The sequence below is a fragment of the Dipodomys merriami genome, unplaced genomic scaffold (assembly GCF_024711535.1).
Source record: "Dipodomys merriami isolate MVZ:Mamm:240054 unplaced genomic scaffold, mDipMer1.0.p SCAF_32, whole genome shotgun sequence".
Classification (NCBI taxonomy): Eukaryota; Metazoa; Chordata; class Mammalia; order Rodentia; family Heteromyidae; genus Dipodomys; species Dipodomys merriami.
Window position 1 is genome coordinate 4,510,001 of NW_027204715.1, and position 12,209 is coordinate 4,522,209.

Genomic DNA, 12,209 nt, shown 5'->3' on the forward strand with positions numbered 1-12,209 from the left:
CTTTTAAATAATGGAGCCATGCACATTTATAGTGTACAGATTTTTTACTTTTTCTAAATATATAAGTATCTCTAATAAAGATGTTATTTTCCTAAAATATTATTTTGAACAATTCTCAAGGCCTACATATTAGTCATCAAACAATACGAGCAAGCGAATGTACAATCTTCTCATGAAAGCATGAGCATTGACCAGGAAGGACCCTGTGCTACATAGCAGAATGAGTCTCAAAGCATTTAAAAAATCCTGGTCATACAAAATGTATTCGTTAGTGACACTGAAAATAAACTAGTAATCAACTATCAGAAAGACTAGAAGAAAGATTTCAAAGAAGCCCCAGATCGTTTTATAAGGACACAGCTGTTCCCTCGCTGAGATTCTGTGCTGCTGAGCCCTGGGCCTGGGCATGCATCATTTTCTTTAGATTTCTTGTATGCCAGCCAAGTGCTGGGACATCTTTCAGCTGATGTCTGTAATTTATCTTTAGGTCCGCGGACATTTTCTCAAGGTAGAGCAAGTATCGTTGTATTTTTGTTGGCTTTCAGAGTACTTTCTGACTTTCACAATTTCTGTTGAAATTTATTTATCATTCTTCTTATGATTACAAAGGAATGTTGTGAATTTTTTCTTTCCTCTCCTAAAAATTTTCCTTTATTTTTCAGAATCTTTTGAGCCATAATTTATCTTGGAGAGTTTTCTTTGAACCGATAGATAGTCTGAGTTTTTCTCTGATTCTGAATGTGTAGATCAATGTCTTTCATCAGTTTTGCCTAATCTTCCCACCTCCCTCATTTTTTAATCACTTTAAATATTGCCTCTACTCTGTTCTCCTACACTATTTCTTTTTGGTATTTAATTACTTAAATAATTTTAAGATAGATACATTATAGGTATGTCCATATATGTGTACATGTATACACACATTACTTATTAATACCTCTAAGTAGTTGTAGAAAAGAATTGGCATTTGACAAAGCAGTTTATGAATGAGGTGCATCTTGGTGACTGTCGCCCCTTTCAACGTTCACCACAATTCATTTCTTCTACCCATGGTGAAAGGCGTGGTCAGCTACATTTGTCTAATATAGAGCCAAAGTGGAAAGACCACTTATGTAAAACCCAAATAAACTCGTATTGGATACACAGATCTTCTTTCATAGCACTTGAGTTTAACAGCCCAGATCAGATTGGAATGTCTTTGTTTGTGCTGCTGTAATAGCATATCACAGGCCATTTATAATGAAGACAAGTGCTCTAGTTCCCCACAGCAGAAGCTGGGGAGACCACAACCAACGCCCTGAATGTCTAAGAGTGTGTGAGGTGGTGTCCCATGGGGGCAGGCTGGCGGAAAGCAAGAGGATGATGAGGGCAAACTTGGCCTTTTATCACGGACTCCACCTCGAAGTCAGAATCCTCGTGCGTGATCACCTCTTTATGCCATTGTACTGACAATTAAATAAATGTCAACACAAGTTTGGGATAGAAAAACCTTCAAACCATAGCTCAAATGTCTGGCTTATTGTGGTAATCTGAGAAGCTTTCTAGGGTCAGCAGAAACGTATGGGAAGGAATGGAAGTAGATATCTTTGGGTGTATTTTAAGTTTATCACTATTCAAATCACTCTAAAATGCACTTAAAATACTGAGAAGCTTACAAAATATTGGTGCTGACTGGTAAGACCTACGGCCACAAGTGTCCGCAGATAAGCGTCACACAGAGTCACCAAGCAATAATACATCTTTTAGATGCACAACGGGGATGCGGGTAAATGAGAACTGGCTAGAAATATATCAAATAAGCTCATATTATTTTGGCGATATCATTCTGTCTTTGTTTTCTCGGTAGCAAATAGCCTATTATGTCATTGTTATTGAACTTCCTTTGACAAAAGCCTCTTTTGTGAAGAGAACATCCAAGCCATGCTATCACAGCAGAGGAATAATATGTATTTTAGAGTCTCATTTTCAGGAGAGAGCACTGTGAAAACTTGTCCATTTCTCTCTGTTTTTTTTTTTTTTTTAAATGTGTTTCCCCTGTAATTATCTGTTGCTTTTATGAGCAGGGAACAATAGCAGATTTTTTTCCATCACCAATGTAGTGTTTTTTCCTCCTAATCACAGGCAAAAATAGTTCTACTGTGTAAAAGCCAAGTTCAAAAGTGCCTTTACTCTAAATTATAACTTTTCCTCATTCAGTGATTAGTTTGATGCATGCCTTTCCCGCAATGAAAAGCCTTGGGTGTGTATGCAGGCTGACTGTGGCAATGACTTCAATCATACGATTTCCAAACTAAGTAGACACTAAAGACAACATTTAAGGAGTTCTGCAAATGTGATCGTTTTGCAGCACATATTTTTGCTTTTACATCCCCTCAGTGCCAATGTCACATGCTTATAATGCAAACAGGGTGGAAACACAGAGAGACAGAAGGAGAGTAAACGTGCCTTCTCAGGGAATACAAATACAGATACATGGATATTTGGAAGCCTGGTGTAGTGGCACACACCTGCAATCTAGGCTACTCGGAAAGCAGTGGCAAGAGTGGTTTCAAGGTGGTCTAAGCAAAATTGAGATCAAGTCTTCCACTAATTTTTTTTATATTTTATTAAGGTTAAGTAGTTGAACAAAGGAGTTGCCATTTGCCGCAGTGCATCTTGGTCAATGTCACCCTGTTCAAATATCTACCCCATCCCCCCACGCCACCTCTTCCTTCACTCTTCTTAATTTTGTGGACTTCACTATAGATGCACTCTTCTTAATTTTGTGGACATGGAATCCTTGATGTGTTCTTCTCTGCCCCTTCTCTTCCACCCTTCCCACCTGACCTCATCTCACCCCTTTCAAACACCTGTTTCCTGGTGTTTATCTTGTTGAACTTTGGCTTTGCCTGGGCCGGCTTCAAATGTGATCCTCAGATCTCAGCCTCCTGAGTAGCTAGGATTAAAGGTGAGAGCCAGCTGTGCACGGCTGACGCAGGCCGTTTTTGATTCTCCCAACTGCTGAGAATTTCCCCCATCCATTTAATCATTCCCTTGTTCATAGCCACGGGATGTACGGAAGGTAAGAGTGGTGGTGAAAGAGACTTCTACCAAAGGGAGAAAAATTCTTAGAAGCAGCATACCGCATTGTGATTGGCAAGAACTGGGTGACTTCTAGAAGGTTCTTCCCTGCACAGGTGTTGTGAGGGTCACAAGCCCATCTGAGACCACACTTGAGAGGGGGGGAAAAAGTTAAAAGTCTATCAGCCTTGATTTTGGTTCAAAAATACTTTCTGTGGCTTTTGAACTTAATGTGCAAGCATTTACAAATGAAAATATCTATCACTCTGTCTGCTTAAAATAGAACTGGCATGGAGCCAGAGCTGCCCAAACCTGCCAAAGATGGTAAAAATGCCTATACATGGTACTGCTTCCCCCGATTTCTGTTGACCCCACACGTAGAATTGTATTCTCTTTGTCAGAAACCTTTCCTCCATCTGCGTGGATTTGTATGCTATCATCATGCAACCCGGCTTACACGCAACTCAGATGTCTTTTAGAGCAGTTAATAACTTACCATTGTTGCTTCCCCTCCAATTGAGTTCTCGGTACAAAAAAAAACCGGAAGACTGTTTTCAGATGCAAATGAGATGCATGTACTGTCTCTCTGCCTAAAATGATCAGATATTCAGTTGATATTCCAGAAGAGTGGAGTATCAGTTGAAAATCTCAGTGTGCTGCACACCTCCTATGTGCTGTGTGTGTATGCCTTTGAGGAGCACCCGTGGCTCCTCCTGGGGTCTTCTACCATGCCCATCTTCATTCAGCCTGGGTGATGGTCTCTACGTGGTTCTTCTCCTCCGATTCCTACATTTCATTCTGTATGTGGCTATATCACCCATAGCTGATCATCTTAACAGATCATGGTTCTCTGTTCTATTATGTGCTTACATAACAGACTTTAGAATATTTAGAACAATCAGAATGAGAAAGCCCCAAGCATGGAGTTTCTCCATAAAATAATATCTTTGTACTGAAAATCCTGGAATAGCCCCCAAGAGTTTATCTATGCATCCCACATGCACGGGCATATGCTAGCTGGTTACTTTTGAACTGATACTTTGTAGTGTTCTTTTTCTCTTGTAACAAAAGTACAGCAATTAGAGAATGATAATTTATGAAATTTACAGTACTTTCAACATTTTAGGCCTTTTTCACATACTGATTTAGTTAATCAGAAATAACATGACTTCAAAAAAAATATCTGGTTACTAAAAGCATCTAATGAGTTAGACTTCAGTGCCCTCCGCATGCATGTTATTCAATGTATGTTGTATGGGCGTCTGCCAATGCTGCTGCTGGAGTTCCGTCCTCAGTAATGGCAGCTGGACTCGGGCTCCTTCTCCCACTGGTAATGTGAAAACACACAAACGAAAAGTACCCGTCTGGAGGCATCTGACGCTGCAGGCCTGGGGAGCAGCCAGTGCCCGGGAGCAGACACCAAGAAGAGGCACAGAGGTTTGGATGGGGATGGTGAGATGCTGCCTGGGGGAGAGAGGGTGGAGGGGTCGTGTCACCTTCCGCGTGGATGGGAGCCAGCCGTGTCCCGCGTGGATGGGAGCCCGCGGTGTGTCGGTGTCCCGCGTGGATGAGATCCCGCGGTGTGTCGGTGTCCTGTGTGGATGGGATCCCGCCGTGTCCTGCGTGGATGGGAGCCCGTGGTGTGTCAGTGTCCTGCGTGGATGGAATCCCACCGTGTCCCGCATGGATGGGAACCCGCGGTGTGTCATGTCCCGCGTGGATGGGAGCCCGTGGTGTGTCAGTGTCCTGCGTGAATGGGAGCCCGCGGTGTGTCGTGTCCCGCGTGGATGGGAGCCCGCGGTGTGTCAGTGTCCTGCGTGGATGGGAGCCCGCGGTGTGTCAGTGTCCTGCGTGGATGGGAGCCCGCCGTGTCCTGCGTGGATGGGAGCCCGCCGTGTCCCGCATGGATGGGAGCCCGCGGTGTGTTGCTTCCGCTCTGTACTCTTGATGCTGCTTGTTAATGAGACGTCAGCCACGCTTCCTGACAGGTGCAAGGGAAATGCTCTGCAGAGTATGCCATCACCAGAGCTTCGGATGATCTCTCCAGTTATTTGAATAAATTATCTGACGCTCAGGGTTAAAAAATAAAGTGATATCAAAATATTATTTAAAAAGAGGGACAAAGAATAGAAGTGCATACCTACAGACAGAGAGCTCCCGAAGTCCCGCCATATAGTTAAAATGACAACAAACAATTGCAAGTAACTTAATAAGCAGAGTATAGAATTAGATCATTTGCAAAGGCACTGGTGGCTCCCACCTGTAATCCTGGCTACACAGGAGGCTGAGATCTGGGTATCGTGGTTCAAAGCCAGCCCAGGTAAGAAAGTCTGTGAGACCCTATTTCCAATGAACCACCAACAGAAACGGAGCAGTGACCCCAGGGGTAGAGCACTAGCCTTGAGCTAGTGCTCATGACCTCAGCTCAAGCCCCAGGACTGACCAAAAATGAAAAAGAAAATTAGAAAACTGAATGAGGAAAAAGAACCCCACAGATGATTCTAGATGTCAGAGTAGACTAAGTGAAGAATGAATCGATGAACTTGAGAAAGATCAGAATGAAATTATCCAGACAAAGTACAATGAGGGACATGGGCAATAATAATAGACTCGGCATGGGTTAAATATATCAAGAATCACATTTAGATATAAATGGCATTTCAGATAAAAGTAAAATGACTTAAAACTTTAAAAAGATGACTTCTGGTATGGCAGAATGAAGAGATCCATATGAAAAACTTATTTAACTGGTTAAAACTAACATGTATTAGGTAGATGATAGATGGACAGATTAGATAGATAGATAATAGATAAAATTGTTCCCAAACAAAACATGGAGTAAAGAAATATTCCTAAAGAGAAATCTACTAATTCTCTGTAAAAAAAAAAAATTGATGAGCCGTGACTCATTCTGTCCCGTCCCCAGCTCCTCCATAAGAGAGCAGACAAGAGCTTCGCTTCTATCCCTCACCCCCAGTCCTGGGCCATGGTTCTCTTTCTACCCGGCCTGGGTTGCAGAAATTCTTTTCCCAGCAAGAATGACAGAAGTATGTGTTCTCTTCTTCACTCGGCCCCTGAGGTCTTTTTCTTGGGAGAGAAGCGCACCATACAAATGTGTAACAAGACTGGCTTCAATGGAGCACGGGCAAGTTCTAGCCAACGTGTGATCTCAGAAGCCATGGAAATGTAACTGGAAGCAGATACGTAAGCTAGTGACCCCATTAGCATAAGAAGCTAAACCATAGACCATCTAGAATGTTCATTAACAAAACAAGGTAAACAGCTAGGCAGGTAGATGTCAGAAAAATCCTTAGACTCCCTCGATTGTAACTCTTGGAACATGGCAAAAATTCAAATGGATGAGATGCAGAAACGATGTATGCCTGAGAAATACGTCTGAACAATTCTTCAGGTTGCAAACAAGTCACCCAGTAAAAGAACTGGCGTTTCTCCTTCACTCCCCATAGATGTATGGATGAAAGACAGAATTGCATACTTCTCCTTTCTTCCCTTTATTAATCCATAAAGCAATTGTAATAAAGTCACGACTGTGTGATTACATAATTAGATTTATAAAATGTATAAAGAATTAAAACTATGCTAGAGTATCTCCTCAAAGGTAAATGAGAAGGCCAGGCCATAGGTGCTGCCACCGGAAGGAGTGACCACAAGGTGGCAGCATAGTCCTCCCAGCCTCACTTGGGGGCTTGGGAAGACGCTGGCCTGGAATGGGAAGTTCCTTCAAGACATAGCCAGAAAGAAAAGGAGGGGAAGGGGGCGTCGGAAGGAGAGGAGCGCTGGGAGAACACTTACTTGTCTAAATGGCTTTGCTCAGAAGTGAGGTGAAGGGGTAACTTGGGGTCAGGAGAATCTGACCAGTAGTAGCTTGGGGCCTAACACAACTCGTCTATGAACAGCAGCTGTGAAGCCCAGTTGGGATATTATTCAAAGAAGACAGCTAAAGTTTGTGCTTACTTGGTCTGTAATTAAAATATGCACAAAAGAGCTTTTAAGCTAAGCAATCTGGTCTGCCAAGAAGAAATAAACAGTATAGACCAGCCATTAAGAAGATGACCTTAAATAATAGTCAAAAATCATTAAAGAATTAAATTGCTGGAATGAAAGTTCACTTAATTCAAAACAAATGAGTGTTGTAAGAAAACAGGAACAAAGAAAGAAAACAATACAACAGAAACATGTGCTACTAAAGCACTGTGAAGAAGGAAATTTACAGCTGAAGAATGCTACACTTAAAAAAGAAAGATACCCAACCAATCACAGAAATTTATGACACTAGAAAAATAACAGGGAAAACCTAAAACAAGTCATTTGAAGGAAATATTAAAGTTTAGAGAAGTAATTAATGAAATATACAATATAAAAGCAAGCAATATAAAAGAAAAAATAAAGAAAAATAGAAATTTAACTTGATCTGGAGGAAAACAGAGAGGAAGAGAGAGAGATACTCATTGTAATGCTAGGGATGGAAGATGAGACATCACTACCATCTGTACAGAAACAAAACTATTTAGAAGGAAATGGTCCATACATACCAACAGATTATATGAAATAAACAGACTCCATGTAGACAAAACTACCAACACTGAGATCATTCAAGAGAGATTTTCCAGTAAACATCAGACTGAAATAATACTGACAAGATGAGGATCATGATTTTTATTAACCTGGCATCAATTTATATGTAACAGGGAAACAATACCTGTGATATTTTCATTTGGAGGTTAAACTGCGTGCTTCTAAATATATAGTAATGAGGTGCTTACTGAAATTGTAACACAGGTTAAAGAAATATTTTAGACAGAATGTTAGCAAATCACCACATGCCAAACTGAATTGAAACAAAGAAATGCTTAAATCTTTACGCATAGGAAATTTATGAATAAGGAAATCTATAGAACAATGTTGTACACCTTGCCTCCAAGAAACTAGGTAAAATAAACTTGAAAGAAAGATAGTGGAATACAAGATGAAACAGAAGTACAATGGTAAGATGTCAAAATATTGAAAAGCAGAGCTTGGGTTTTTTAAAATACTACAGAGAAGATACCCAGTTAACAAAGTCAGGGCACAAAGAGCAATGCAGGACTCTTCAAAAGCCCACAAGTCTGCATGCAAAAGAGAGTATTACACCACAGGTTAATAATGGGGCACCATACGTCTGAAGTTATAAATGGAAGAATAATAAAATAGATTGAACAGATAGCCTTTTAGAAGTCAAAATACAGCAAAGTGGTTTTAAGAGAATGAGGTCACCTAGTTAATCCAATGACCATTAAAAATTGGAACAAAGTCAAACATTATACCTTAACCTTATCTCTCTCCCCAGTGCGTTATCGGGAGCAGGTTTATGACTCTGTTTTAGTCCGTGGTTAAGTGGGAATCTTTTCAATGCCAAGGGCTCCACCATGTAGAATAATATCTCATTTTATGAGACTAAAATAACCTTGATCATAAAATAGTTCTGATGAAAGCTGGGTATGAAAGGAAAATTATATACTATATGTGTATACTATATGAAGTAGATACCTAAGTGTGTTGCATGTATTATATGTAAATGAGTGTGTATTGTCTATTATCTATCATCTATCCGCATTTACTTGAGCACAACTAGTCACACTTACATGTATAATGGAAAAATTAGATCCAGTAAGCTAATTTTGAAAAGTGTCCTCCAGGATTGATCTCTGGTTGCAGGGAAATCTACAAGGAGTAATTCACCACCTCAATGAGCCACAGAACTTCAATGTCAACTGGAAATGGCGGGTTACATTTCCGACTCCTTTTTTGTGTCATTGCACTTGGAAGACCAGCTAGAGCAGCTTCACAGGGATGCAAAATTAGTTGTGACAGGAACAAATTATAACAGGCAGCCTGATTTGGCAGACTGGAGTTAAAAGTAGTTTATCTTCTCTGAAATACATTATCCTTTCTTTTAATTTTCTGCTTTCAACAGTACTTGACATTCCCAAATTCTAGCACTTTGTTAGACCTGAAAAAAAATTCTATCCTCTGCTCAATTCTGATGAAGAATGATGGATTTTGGTTTTGTTTTAGTGTGAGTCAGATCCTTCTATCTTACCATGTGTTGGGGTTTATCCTTGCTGTGGGTCAAAGAGCAGTAAAGGAACAATCTGGCATCGAAAGATCAAAACGGAAGCTTTCGGAGCACTGTGGCTAGCTAGACACACGGAAAGCAGACCATTACAGACACTGGTGAGGATGTGGCCAACAGGGAAGCCTAACACACTGCTGGTGAGAATGAAAGCTTGTTCAGCCACTCTGGAGGGCAGTATGGAGGTTCCTCACAAAGCGAAACACAGAGCTCCCCTATGATCCAGCTTTCCACTCCTAGGCATTTATCTAAAAGAACACAAACCAGGAGCCAGTAAAGCCACCAGCACAGCCATGTTTATCGCAGTATTATCCACCTGGACCAAGGTATGGAATCTTCCCAGATGCCCCTCAATGGACGAATGGATCAAGAAAATGTGGTGTATATTCACAATGGAATTCTACTCATCTGTTAAAATGATATTGTATCATTTGTAAGGAAACAGAAAGACCTGGAAAAATTATGTGAAGTTGGGCCTAGAGACACAAAGATTGCATGTGTTCCCTCATGTAGAAGCTAGGATTAGCTTATTAATTTACAAGTAAACATGTTAAATGGTGATATGCAAGTGTTTACAATGTATTCACTGAACTACGATAGATGCAAGGGAGACTCAAATCGTGTAATCCCTTAGAAAAGCAAAGTCAAAGTCAACAAATAAACACCAGAAAACAGGTACTTGAAAAGGGTGAGTTGGGGTCACGGGAAGAGATGAATGAAGTGGAGAAGGGGGAAGAATGCAGTGAAGAATTCAATGTACGTACAGAATTAAGAAAAGTGAGGGAAGGGTTGGGTTGGGAGGGATGTGTGAGAATGGGGTGGGTCACATTAACTAAGATGTATAGTTCAATGGCAACTCCTTTGTATAATTACTTAGAGATTGAAGAATACACAAGTAGAAGTATGCTAAAAAAAAAAAAAAGGGGGCTTTTATTGCACCTCATGCAATATCGGGGTCTTCTTTAGCCAATTCAGACCAAGGTCAGATTTTCCCAATTCTCTTTCAGTGCCAAAAGGAAATTTCAGAGCTTTGCATAAAAGACACCCTCCGGCATTTGCTGTGCCTTTCCCGGCTCTGTGCGATGCACACCTGAGTGACTGCACATCTGCATGGCTCCTAGGTGCAGGCTCTGTGTGTCATCTGTTCAACACATTGAAACGGTTTCAGATGATGTCCCTGCGTCACAGAGACCCAAGCACATGGCTCAGGACACACAGGCTCCTGTGCGGTGGAGCTGGGATTTGAACCAGGAATCCCCTACTGCTCCAAGTCTGTGCTGACAGGTATCTTCGCGTTGCAGCTGCCATCCTGTGGCGTCTGACCTGCCTTCCTGGCTGTGCCACTGCGTGTGTGTTGCTTTCCTAGCTCCTCCTGTACCTGGAGCACATGTTTCCTGACACGCAGTCCCCGGTTCAGCGCCCCTATGCTGATTGCTTCCGGTAACTTGTTTTTCAATTTGGTAATCTTGGCTTTTGCAAAATATATGTTGAAATACACTTTTATGTCCTTAAGCAATGCAGAAATCCAGGGTCACTTGTCCTACACAGGCTATGGATATAAACACAACTGAAAAGGAAGTTAAAGAGTCTGGTGAAATTCTAGCAAATGTCCTGAGTGACAGAGACTCGGCTGCCAGCTCCTCGCACCGATTCAGCGGAGAAGGGCGGGGACAGCCATCCCTCCAGCCATGAGTGGGGACTGGATGTCAGAGTCCATGAAAATAATGCGCCTGGTCCCCTTCCTACCAGTGGCTTGGTGAGAACAGTCTTAGATAAGAAGGCTTTCTTCCCTAAAATGACATCTCACCGTGAGAAGGGTGTCCAGCCGTGCGCATTAGAGTCGCTTCCTGCCCGGCAGCAGATAAACGTCTCGCCTGCACCGACAGTAATTCATCCTTTGGCCGCAGCTCAACTTCCTTATGGTGCTGTCACCCCATAAAACACGGAGCCCACACGCAGGGCGCCCTGGCTACTGTTTGATTTGGCACTCAGAGGCAGAGGCCGTGGTTACCCAGATAGCAGAAAACAGAATCGGTCGGTCACCGCCTAGTGAAAAGCCGAAGCTCTTGTCTCCATCCTAGTGATGCGATTAGAGGCTGATGACGAAGGAAGAAAGGAAGTCCCGGAGGAAAAGAGACCCTGGCTTTGCACACCTTCCTCCTGTGCTAACACTCACTGATGCTGCGGTGGAGAAGAAACCCTTGGAAAGCACATCCGGCCCTCTGATTGCAGCCCAGGGATGGGAAGAAGATGCCAGACAATGGCAGGCGTTTGTCACAGATTTTCTGGGTTGTAGTTTCCATGTCCAGGTGGACATGCATTCGGCTGCAGGCTGCAGGCTTCCAAGATGGCACCTTTGGCAGGTGCAAGGTTTCTGGTTGGGAGACGCGGCGCATCCTTTGTGCGTGGACGGTGCTCTCCTCCTCCCCTCCCCGGAGGCAGGCTGAGGTCTTCATTCCTGTGAGTGGGACCTGAGCTGGAATCATGGCTTTGCAGATGTCACCAAGGAGAACCACGACTCTGAGCCTTGGCTTTTGGAACACACAGGAAGCTGCGGCCAACAAGCAGGGAGGAGGGGAGCAGAGCCCAGGATCTGGGGGTTACCCCAGCCTGAGGGGCAATGCAGGCCCTCCTGACCAAACTGTCCCGGAAGTGTACCCTAATATGCTGAGCATGACTCCTCGCCACACAACACCAAGCCGGCATTTCCGTTGTTGCTTTCAGTCACCAGCTGTGGTTTTTAAAAATTTCTTTATTGAGATTAAGTGATTGCATAAATGTCACCCTCTTATGGCATGGTGATACTCAGCTCAAGTCCCAAACGCATGTTAACCTCCACCAGGCGCATTGTGATTACATAAAGCCCGTGAGCTCTACAAACGTGGACAATACAACTATTCCTTTCGGGTGATACATACATTTCATTCCTTTGGTGTTGGCTGTTCCCTCTTTCTCTCATTCCCTCCCTCCCATTACAGCCAGTCACCAGCTTCGAGGTGCATTGTTGTAGCAGGAG